The sequence below is a fragment of the Lissotriton helveticus genome, chromosome 8 (assembly GCF_964261635.1).
Source record: "Lissotriton helveticus chromosome 8, aLisHel1.1, whole genome shotgun sequence".
Taxonomy (NCBI): Eukaryota; Metazoa; Chordata; class Amphibia; order Caudata; family Salamandridae; genus Lissotriton; species Lissotriton helveticus.
Genome location: NC_136069.1, coordinates 1,701,691,840 through 1,701,704,514, shown reverse-complemented (window position 1 = coordinate 1,701,704,514; position 12,675 = coordinate 1,701,691,840).

Sequence of the window (12,675 nt, the reverse complement as noted above, 5' to 3'; positions counted from 1 at the left end):
GACACGTTTCTGCAGATCTGGCCTTCCGGCCTTTACTATGCCTTCCCGCTGTTTGTTGTGATACGCAGAGTCCTGGCGCAGGACAGGCATCAGCAATCGGAGCTTCTTCTGGACACTCCGTTTTGGAGAGCACAAGCTTGGTTCCCAGTAGTTCTGGAAACGTCTTGCGCCGTACCAATATTACTTCCACAGACATGGAACCTGTTGCTGGACCCTCACAAGCAACCTCATCCCTTGGTATTAGCAGGGCAACTCCCTCTGGTGGCAAGGCGAGTTTCAGGGATAGATGGGAGATCCCTGGCCTTTCGAGAGACGATAACGCCTTCATTAAAGAGGCATAGTCTGATAATACCCACAATTGATATTCATCAGCATGGAACAAATGGTGTAGCTGGTGTGCTCAACGGGATATCGATCCCACTACAGCAAAAGTCTACATGCTCATGATTTATCTGGCTTCCCCGGCCTCATCGGGCCTTGTGTACAGAACCGTTAATACCTTTCGATCTGCGATTTCAGCGGGACATGCTTTGCTGGATGGCAAACCTGTAGGAGAACATCACTTGGTCTCCAAGTTGCTTAGCGGAATTAGAATGGTCAAACTTGCGTGTCCAAGGTACTCGTTCCTATGGGACGTCAGAGTGGTTTTACGTTTTTTAGAAACCTGACCTGCTAACAAATATCTATCGCACAAGCAGATCTCTGCCAAATTGGCCATGTTATTATGTTTGGTCTCTTGCAAGCGAGTGTCTGATATCTGAGCTCTGGATTTGGCAGGTCGCCGTTTCTCCCCTGAGGGGGTCACTTTTACTATCTCCAGGCGTACCAAGTGTAATACCACCTCTGTTTCATATCCTAGTTTTCCGGATAATCCGTAATTATGTGTGGTTCAATGTCTTAAAGCGTGCGAGGTAAGAACAGCTGAGTTTCGTTCTAATATGCAAGGTTAACTGTTTATTGCTTTACAAAAACCTTTCGCCAGTACCCCAGGCACTTTAGCTCGTTGGGTGCGTTGGCTCATGAGCGAGGCAGGTATTGATGTTTCTAAATTTGGGGCTCACTCTGTTCGAGGGGTAATGGCCTCTAAGTTATATGCGCTGAAAGTAACGCTTGCTGATTTAATGGTCCCAGGATAGCTCGGACGCCAGCTGGAGTGGGACACCTAGTGACAACGTATGTTACTGCACCCTGGTATACTGTGGGAGCCTTTTACCTCACTTCTCTTGCGCAAAGCATCACAGAATCTATACTATTTTTTTAATGCATTCCGACCACTGACCTCAAGATAAAAACCCAGAAAAAATATAGCACCGCTTACATGTACTTTAAAAACTGAGGGGCAGATTTACAAGGCACTTGCGATGCATTTGGGCCGCCGCTGAGTCACTTCTGTGATGCAGCGTAAAGCAAGCGCCATCCTGCGACAGATTTACAACGTAACGCATCTAGGGAGATGCGTCACGCCGTAAAACCCTATGCCACATTAAACCCGCGTCAGTTATAATGTGGGCGTACCGTTGCAGTGTGGGCTGTCCGTCGCAGGAAAGCCCTAGATAAGTGCCTAAGTGACAACGCTGTGTCAAAACCTTGCGCCTGCTTGAAGCAGGCGTAAGGCGTGACATAGCATGTTAGAGATAGGCCGGGTTGGAACGGCGCTGAAGATGCATCGCTCCTGTAACACGACTCTAGCACTGAGCCAACCTTATGACGGCAGATACGACACACATCTGCCTTGTAAATGCGACGCATCCATGGTGGCGCATGGGTAGCTTTGCGTGTCGCAAGTTTTCTGGCGCATCCTTGCTGATTTGCAGAGATGTTCCAGACCTTGCAAATTTGCCCACGAGCATGTTGACAAAGTCTCTACAAATATTTCGACATCTTATCTATCACCACAAGAAAAACAACTGACATAAAAAACAAGCATTTGCAATGCAATAGGCCTCACATTCGCAAGTGTTTGAAATATTGGCATTGTAAATGACACTGTCTTTTATTTTTGTGTTTTGAAAACCTGCAAGCGGTGTGGAAACACGCACTTTGGGGCAGATTTACAAGCCCCTTGCGCCACCCGTACGTCACTTTTCCCATGTTAAAAATGACAGAAAAGTGGCGCAAGGGGCTTGTAAATAAACCTATTTGTACTTATAATCCTTGCTTACGAGAAGCAAGGCTGGCAGTAAAAGAGGTGCAGTTACTGCCAGCCGTGCTTCTCATAAGCAATGACTATAAGTACAAAGGAGCATATTTACAAAGGAAGTGGGGGAGTGAGGCGTTAGCCTTCCTGGCTTAACCCCTCACTCCCCCACTTCAGAAACGCAGGGCGTCATCATAATTACAACAATATGGAGCAGCCCACGTTTCCCCCTGTGCTGGCGCTGCACTTAGCAACTTAGCGCCAACACAGACACCCTTGCACCATATTGCATAAATGCCAAGGTTTCAGATTGCTATGTGTGACATTTTCAGAATTTCAGTGTAATTATGAGCGACATTTCAACGAGTATGAGTGACACTTTTTCTCATGCGAAATCAAGCAATGAAGATGAGGGAAACATATAAATATTACAACTTACGCCCATTTGAGCAACGGGGAACTCTAAGAACGTCTTAAAACTGCTGCAAAGCACCAGAAATGGAAGAGCTTGACATCAGGGTTTTAAGTGGGATGAAAAAAAATGGGGTCTCTAAAAGGGGCATTTAGGGCCTGTGTGATTAAGCGTATGGCTTAAACACAAACTACATTTCTCCACTAGCAGCACTTTGCTGGAAGAATTACTTCTAAAACAATTTTATTGTGAGCTTATATCACACTTCACACCTGGGGCAGAAATATGCATGGTGCAATCACAACAGAAAGCCCCGTCTTCAAGCAATGTTTACAAATTCCTGCAGTGTTATGGTTTTAAAAAGATTCCCTCTTAACTACTATGGCCTGAAACTCTTCCCACGAAAATGAAAGAATGAATGAACATGTCAAGTTCACAAGGCTTTAAAGACACTCCTATTCACCATTGAACTCAACTGGGACGGATGCCACCAACTGGAAACGATAGTGCTCTAGCAAATCGCCTTGACATAGAAGAACAATTTACTGCTAAGACTGAAAACTGTGGGGAGGGTAATAAATAGGGGAAATCAGACTTTTATAGTTTTTGTAAATTGCAATTGGGCTCAGTCTATTAGAATACTAGCCAACCAAAAGTTACCAATCACTGGAGTCAATGGCATTTATTTCTCTTGCTCGAGGTGTTTAAAATATGTGTTAATGTAGAGGTGCTGAATTGAAACACTAAAACTGTGGGGTATATTCTCAAGAACGTGGGTTAATAATCATAATTTTTACTTATCGCAACGTTGCATATCGCGGGAAAATAATGCTGTGTTAACGTACAATTCACAATTCGTTGGGACCATGCGATAGACGCACTATAACACGTAAAATGTATGCGTAAAAGTCACCAGGACGGCGGTAAAAATACAAACCCCAATGCTGAAAAAGTTGCAATGGGCCCAACCGCGATAAAATAAACAGCAAATATCTCACCCAGGCCTGCCATTCACACACGTCAGGGGGGAAAAAATGAAAAAGGTGAAAAAAACAAAAAACACAAAAGACAAACCACAATGAAACACAATTTACGCAGACGGAGCAAGTCTAGGGGACAACCAGACCCCCACAAGCACCCCGAAGGAACAGCCTGGAAAACATGATGCTGATAACGGAGGTGGTAGAACACCATCAACAACTGTTCCTCACCTCCACTGTGTCATTGGCACCTAAAAATGGAATATGTCAGTACATCGTGGACAAAGTGAATGCAGTCAGAGTGTGGAACAGGACAATGATTAGGTAAAGAGGCACTGGCATGATGTGAAGTGGAAACAAAGAACAAACTCACAGCCAACTGGTAGGCAGAAATGCAGACTGGAGGTGGCAGTCCAGCGCCACAGGAGGACCTGGACAAGATGGAGGAAATGGTGTCCACAGTCATCAGTGGAGAGACGGTGGCAGGTAATGGGGGACCAGACACTGCTCGACAGGACCTGACACAACAGACCCAGGGTGAGTAACAACCAGTGACTGGGGGACCAGAGGGAGATGGGCACAAAGGTACACATGCACAAATAAGTAGAGCACAGCTGCGGACAAACCATGCCGGAGACCCCCAACACCACTGTCCCCAAGCATGCAATATCTCAGCACTGCATAAGCACAGAAGTCAAAGGCACAACCCATGGAAGGGAAAAGGGGCAGCAAAATCAGACCAGCAGGGCCGACTCACACAAAGTGCTGCACACACATAACAGGTAGAGCACATCAACATTGACTACAATGTGGTACAAACCGCAACACACACACAACAGAACACAGGACACAACAGGTGCCGCTTGTGTGTAGAAACTGGCCAATCACATTTGGCATTGCAGGGAAATTTGAGATGATGTACAAGTACAAACCCTCATTCTTGATGGTGTCGGAATGTCCACTGTCCGCATCAAATAGGCAGCTCCTCCCAAACAGTCGCAATGTACACTGTCATGCAGTCTGAATGTAAACATGTACAATGTGTCAACATACATGTTAACACAATGATAAAACGCATCTCCCCTTCATATTGCAGAGGGAACTACAAAGACTCCTGCAGAGCTGTCATACCCTCTCTTCTCTGGTGTCGAAGAGGACCACCAGACGTTCGACCATGACGCCATCCTACAGCTCGTGGACAGCCTCCGCTGCCCACCTTCATGTGGAGGGCAGCCCATCTGCCACGAGGAGACCAAACTCCCTGCACAGACCACACAGCAGCCAGCACCCACCACAACGGCTGCCTCCCAGGGCCCCCACAAAGACCACATGGCTTTTCAACGGTGTGTGTTGGTGCGCCAGAAGCCACTAGCTGAACAGATGCGGGTGGGGTTTGATCGCATGGCAGACAAACTGGATCCCATACGTGGGTGTCTTAGTCCCATCTGGGACCTCTCACAGTCCCTAGTGGACACCCACAGTCCACCCCATGCCCTTCAACGAACCATGGGTGACATTGCTGGAGTCCTGACTCGGAGGCAAGAACAACTGTCTAGTCCGAGTGGCTCCAGCGATGTCCCCCGGGAGTTGGGACACATGTGGAGGTTGATGGAGAACATAGAGAGGACGCAGGCGGAAAGAGCGTCAGCCACGGCCGCACACCAGCGAGAGGTAGCTGGGTTCCACAATGACATGAAGACCCTCCTCATGGCATTGCGTCAACAAGTCCTGGCACTGATGACTACTGCTGCAACCACCACATCCACATCTCTGCACCCTGAGGTGTCACTGCCACAAAGTGATGGAGACAGAACACTACCGCCCACAGGTGAGGCACTTGATACAGCAGAGGATGAAGATGTGGATTAATATATGACCTCCTAGTAAGATACAACAAGTAGCAATTGTAGGAAGGTGGAATCTGACTGCATGGTTACCCCCACTTTCTGCCAGGTGTTTGGCTGGTTTTCGACTTAGTTTAACTGGAATCCTGCTAATCTGAACCCCAATCTATCTGCTTTCTCCCTAAATTGATTGCATGTAATGGATTCTGGGGTACCCTTATAAGTCCCTAGTATATGGTAAACTATGAACCTAGGGCATAGGTACCCCAGAGGCCTCTCAGGGGCTGCAGCATGGATTATGCCGACCCTGGGAGACCATTCAAAATGACACAACAGGTCTGCTACAGACACCTGTGTAAGTTGGTGTATGCACCACTGACGTAGATATAGGTTACCTATATCTATCCATATCGCTGCACATGTGTAAACCTATCAATCACCCTATGGCAGGCCTTGACAATCCTGAAGGCAGGGTGCTGGGTTTCATGTGAGAGGGTGCCCATGCCTGAGCAGAGCCCCTCTGCAGCTTTCGGAACCTTTATTCCAGGGTTGTTTGTGATGCAGCCAATCATATATGTTATGTATGTATGTATTTTTGTAAAGCGTGCGAATCACCGGGGGGCATCTCAGCACTGTATAACGCTGGGGAACCCGTCCTGGCATTCCCTGTGGGATGGTCCCTGCTGGGAATCCCCAAGGTGGAGCCAAGCATCCCCAGCGTTGGGGGGGGCCGTTGTGGAGATTAGGTAAGCTGATGCCCAGAGTTGCCGAGTGGGACCCCTGGTTAGAGTGGGCACCGAGGCGAGAATTATCGAGTCCGCTGACCCTGGTCCGAGACCCTGCCGCGTCGGGAATCGAACCCTGGCCCGGCCGACTTTTGCTCCTGGGTCTGCTGCCTCTAACCAGTGAGCCACACCACTCCACAGCCAGTGAGCCACACCACTCCACTACTTATATATAAGTGCATTATAACCTCGCGGTAAATGCTAACTTCAAAACGGCTGCATGGCAACATGTCATGTTTGACACCTTTGACTCATTCCTCTCTGCCAGTAACTGGCGGGGGAGGTATGATTCCACCCTTCTAGAGGGAGAAACATGACAGCACCGGTACACCCGGTACCAGCTTTGCAAAAGGGTGGCATCACAAAATGGATGCTGCCTGCCTGTGCATAGTACAGCTCAAACCGGTTGCAGGACCTACCAGCCCCTGCTCTGGCACGACACTGGACAAAGGACATGGGTATTGTGGAAAAGTAAATTTTGCCATGTTCTGTGTCCCTACGTGTCCTCCATCTTATGTTATGTGTGCATGATTAATATGCATATGTATTCCTTATGATCGATTAAAGACGCGATTACAGTTGTGTCCATCTCTAGTATGCCAGTTTCCAGTTCTCGTGAAAGCTACGAGTATAAGGCCTATGTAAAGTTACGTTGCCACGTTTCCCAGTGTGCACGTTATTTCATTGTAAAGTCCCCGTTTCTAGGCCTCAAAAGGGCCTGGACACCAGATTCAGCTCCTGTCTCCTGAATCCTCGCTGAGGAGCGATACAGCCCCCACCTGTATCCTCGACCCTTCACTTACTTCCTGCCTCGCAGTGCCCGGCTCAGCCTGGCTCTGCCTACGAGTCTGCCAAGAGTATGTTATGATTCTAGTTATCAGTCCAGCCCTCCTTCTCTGCATTCCTAAGCTACTGAATCGCATCAATAGTTTCCGTCATGGTCTAGTCTTTACGTCTCCATGTAAGAGAAATACTGTATTAATGGTCATTTAATATTCTTCATCACGCACTACATGTAGAATAATGCATGCTCCAGTCTTAGAGTCTGTTAGCCTCGCCCGTCCTGACTCTTAGTTTATATCAACATGTCCTCTAAACATTAGATACTAGATAGGGTTTAGGTACATGTCGCCCTGACTCTCCAGACTTCAGTCTCTGCTCCTAGCACAGAGTTTATAGCCCCCAGCTTCTCTTAGTAACACGTCATTGTCAGTTTGCGCGCACCATTAGGTCAGAGGTCCCGGCTCCTTAGGTAGCCCCCTCCATGTTTCCGCCCCATTTATGACATATTCTGTTACGTTTACATCACATGTCTATGTACACGCCTCTTGTTACACCCACTTTCACTCTTATCTTTCGCGACTGCTATTGACCACACCCACTGCTCCGCCTATTGTATTCGCTGTAATGCAACTGTTTTAGTATATATGCTTGTGTACTGTTATTAAAGTTAGCGCGCTCATCCCATATCCAGCCCCGGCAGCTGCCGGGCCCTGTCATCCTATTCCTGTGCAGGTTGTCCTGTTCCTGTCCTTTATGCTGTATTAAACCTGCAAACTCCTACTACCTCGAATCTTGACTCTTATTTATTGAGCTATCTGTTATTCATTTATCCATTCAAAAATAGAGGTATTATTTATTTATTTACCACATAATGGCGCCCGAATAGGGACCTGCCCTTTCCCCACGCGCCGGCGAAGCCACGCCGGCCCCCTGACCCTCTGCAGCCGTGACGGAACTCTTCTGCGCACCGGCAGATATTTCTGCTTCAAGTATCCCTCAGGCCCACGGAGGAGACGGAGGTGGCGGTCCAGCATCCAGACGAGGCGGTGGAGGAACGCGGCGAGTCCCGACCAGAGCCCAAGCCGAGAGTCCAAGGTCCGAGGTATCCGGAGGCCCACCCGTAACAGAAGTCCGAAGTTCGTCCGTCCGGCGTCGAAGCAGTCCAGTCCAGTCCGAGGCCTTCCGTTCTTGCTGCCCGGTGAGTACCATTGCTGGGGTAGTATCTAGACAGGGTCAATCTAATTGACTCTGGTCCGTGGGTTGGTGGTACACAGACCCAAAACGAAGTGTCCACTTTGGTGGATGCGGGTCCTAACGTGTCTCTTTATGAGACCGGTGAGTTTCGTACTGTTTTAGCAGTACATCTAGTTTCTGTTCTAGTCAGTTCTGTTTCTCGAGAAAATTCATGTATTCTGTTTTCAGTATTCCAGGTAGTATTCTGTTCGAACTGTTATTTTAAATGTTTTTCATGTATTGTAATGTCGTGGTATGAATGTGGAGTATTTATCGTGTTCATTGTGTATTGTAATTGCGTATTGTGTCTAGGTTACAGTTCAGTCATGCCCTTATTTTCTAAACTACGTCAGTTAAAAACCAGAAAAGGTCTGCTAGAAGCAGCAGTTCCTGTCCCGCCTAGGGACAGTCCAGGTCATTTTATGTATCAAAAGCATGGCATAAGTGCCATATTATATCTAGATTTATGGGTAGAGTATACCAAACAGTTAGAGGAAAAGTATAGATGGCCTGTATCAGGCACATGGGATGCCGAGTGCATCATGCGAGTAGAAGAAGCATTATGGAAAAAGAAAGCCAGACAGTCACAGAAAGATGCCATCGAGTTATGGCGCAAAGAATCTCATAAGAGAACCGAAAAAGAAATCAGAAAGTCAGAATTAAGTAGAGAATCTTTAGAACGAGCCCAAGAAAGGGAATTAATCGAGATAGGTGAACGAGTCAAAACCGAACAGTCAGACAGACAGAGGCATGCCCTTATTAAGGGTATGTATCCTCTTCTTGCCGAGGGCTTGCCAAAAGCGACCCCGGAGGCATCCAGTAATTTTCCGCCACCATTAGTTCCGACTAAGCTACGTCACAAACCGACCGCAGCTGATATTTTCATCTCGTCCTATTTGGACGACACAGTCCCGGAATATGCAAATCCTGTTCCGCCAGTCCCTGTAAATCAGGCAATTCCTGCTCCCCCAGACACCGGGGCACCCTTTGCAGTACCCGCTACGGTACCCCCGGTCCAGCCTACATTACAATTTCCCACCGCACCGGTACAACGAGTATCAGTCGACGATTCCAGTTTAGGGGCCGCAGGAGGAGGTCCTCCTGGTACCCCGCCACCACACCAACGTAGAACGTTGGCCGAGTTACATGAATGTGCGTTACAACGTACGCCCAAATTTAAGTCCGTTGCAGATATCCGACGAGCTCTTACTGAATGCCGCTATGATCCGGTTGCAGGTGATGATAGTACAGTAATATATTCCATCCGTGTAAGACGGGTGACCGGGTATTTAGACACCCTACCAGATATGAAAGGAGATCTAGACAGAATATATCGTTTCATCCGTACAGGGGATGATCCAGAAAGTATTGGCGAAGCCATGTCTCAAAGGAAAGCTGAGATCCAGCTCATGATATTAAAGTTTCTGATTAATTGTCTAATAAGAGAACAAGACTACCCGACTAAAGATCCGGCCGAAATGAGAATCCTGACAAGGTGGAGTGATAATATAGCCGAGGGTAAGCACAAGACTATCAGTAGTATAGAGAGTATGTACAAGAAAATTCGTAAAGAAATACTAAAGTTACACGAACAACGTAAAGCAGCACAAGTAAGCGAGAAAGAAAATGACTCTACCGAAGAGGTAGACGACGAGAATCCCACTAGAATAGCGTATGTAGGAAAATCTAGATTTCCAGATCGCCATTTATGCCTAGAACACAAGACAGTTTTTCATCATCCAGCACCAGAACAAGGTTCTCTAGAACAAGTATTTCAAGCTACCGATCACATTTTGAAGTCACGAATCGGTTATAGTGAGTTAAGTACTATGCATGAACAAGAACTAGTCCGATCAGCAGTCCGATGGATTACTGATTCTACCACTTTCCCAGACGAAATAGTGGCACAAATGTTTCTGAAATTGCCCCCAGCCGAGCAACGACTGGTGGGTATGTATATGATCCAGCACCTCATTACATTGTATGAAGGTCAACATTCTGATCCAGGTCCGTTACACGATGTCCTGAACGAGTTACTCCAGTATAGATGGAAAGGTCTAGGTACCGATTTAATTAGCGTCATTCTAGAACAGCGCCACAAATATAGAACGTTTTTGAACCCGCATTTTGTTCATGTCTCACCCCCAGAAAGTAAACCCTTTTACATAGATAGACAGAACCCGTTACGAGAAGTACACCCAGTCAGGACAACAGATGGTGAAATGCAACGAGTGTTTGTTTACACCCCGATTACAAAGATGGAACTCTTAGAGATGAAGAAATTAATTCCTTGTCACGACAAAGATCCAGCAGGGTTCCACCGAGAATTAAAAGACATGCTCCGTATGGGAGAATACACGTATCCAGATATAATTAAAATGTTAAAGGTCCTGTTGCCCGCAGGGGTATACGAGAAACTCAAGGAAAAAGAATGGGAGGTGGGAGAGAAAAAGATCGATTGGGCAGTTCTCGAAGCTGAAGATAAGATACGAGTACCAGGTACCGGTCTAGGAGAGAAATGTAAAGAATTACCAGAACTATTAATACAAGTTTTGCCTAGATTATTAGCCACTAAAAAGGAAGACTGGGATGCAATCTCAGCCTGTAAACAGAAACCAGACGAAGATACTAGTGATTTTTATTCTAGATTTGAAAAGTGTTTTATTATTAACAGTGGCCTCAAGACGAGTAGCGAGTCATACCCTCATCTTTTTGTTACTAAATTAGTCGAGAATTCAAGTCCACAAGTTAAGAATCGAGTTTTGAAAGTCGAAAGTACATGCCAAGCTAGTACCCCGTCCCAAATGTTACAGATGCTCCAGTACCACCAGAATAGAATCAGAGAAGAGCAAGATCATGAAAGAAAACGTATGAAAGACACGAAAATGAAAGTACTAGTTGCACAATCTGTTCCTCAAGACAGTCAGAAGAGGGGTACGAATCAAGCCAGTCATCCTGCAGTTCCCGTTAAAGGGTAATGCAATTATTGTAAACAGCCAGGTCATTATATAAACGAGTGTGCAGTTCTGAAACACAATATAGCTACTGGTAAGACTAAAGAAAGACCACGTCCGCCTAGACAAGAACAAGTTTCACAGACTTCTCAGCCACAGAATGCACAACAGACAGTTCCAGCACCGCAGCCTATCGCTGCAACACAGCATGTTACACAGCAGATGTACCAGTATGCACAGTCCGAGTATCCAGAGTATCAGCCATATTCATGAAACAGCCTAGAGAGGGAGGTAGGCTTGCCTCTCATCGAGATACCTGTAGATCAAGAGGGTCCCTATGTTCATAGTCAAGTACTAGGGAAAGACAGAAAGTTTCTGATTGATACAGGGGCAAGTAGGACGACCATTAGTCACGCCGAAGTTCCAGGGGCTCCGCTCTCAGGCTCTAGAAATGTTTCCCTTGGATTTTCAGGAAAGCCTATTGTAAACGAGATATCTAAGCCAGTTACTCTAGAAGTAGGTCCATTGTCCCGCACTACTGATCTATTACTTACAAAGTCATGTCCAGAAAATCTGTTAGGTATTAAAACACTGAAAGAATTAGGTGCAGTTATTTGCTGTTCCCCCGAGGGAATACGACTGTTTCTACGTGACTTCAAGGGTCACTATGTATTACGAGATTTTGATCCGAGATTGTCTAATGTCCCGCAGCATCTATGGGCGCAAGGTCCAACTGATGTTGGTTATATGCAAATCACACCCCATCGTGTGACTCTCAAGCCAGGTGTAGTCCTGCCACGAATCAGACAGTACAGATTGCCACCTGAGGCTGTAGCAGCCTTATCCAAAATCATTGACGAGCTCATGGCTCAAGGAGTAGTTGTAGAAACTGACTCCAATGTATGTAATTCTCCGATCATTCCAGTCATGAAACGTACTGATCCAAATGCACCCCCAGTATATCGATTAGTGATTGACCTTCGAGAACTTAATAAATGTATTATTCCCCAGTACCCAGTTGTCCCAGATATCTCTTCCCTATTGACAGCCATTGATTCCGAAGCCTCATTTTTCACAGTCATAGACCTCAAGAACGCGTTTTTCAGTGTCCCCATTCATCCAGACAGCCAGTTTCTTTTCGGATTTTGTTTAAATGGAAGGAGCTATATGTTCACACGAGCTCCTCAAGGTTTCACAGAAAGTCCTAGTATTTACAGTCAAGCACTTAAGAGACAACTAGACAACATTCACATGCCAACTGACACTGCCCTGCTCCAGTATGTCGATGATCTGCTAATCACAGCCCGTTCTGAACGTGCTTGCGAGCGAGCATCCCTTACAGTCTTGTATTTCCTTGCCGAGATGGGGCACAAGGTGTCCCCTTCGAAGCTTCAATTCTGTGTCCAGCAAGTGATCTACTTAGGCCACTTGCTGTCCAAGAGGGGTAGGCAGTTGACACCTGGCCGTATCCAGTTAATAGCGAGTCTTCCTCAGCCCAAGACCCAGAAGGAGGTACGTGCTTTTATCGGCCTTACTTCTTACTGCAG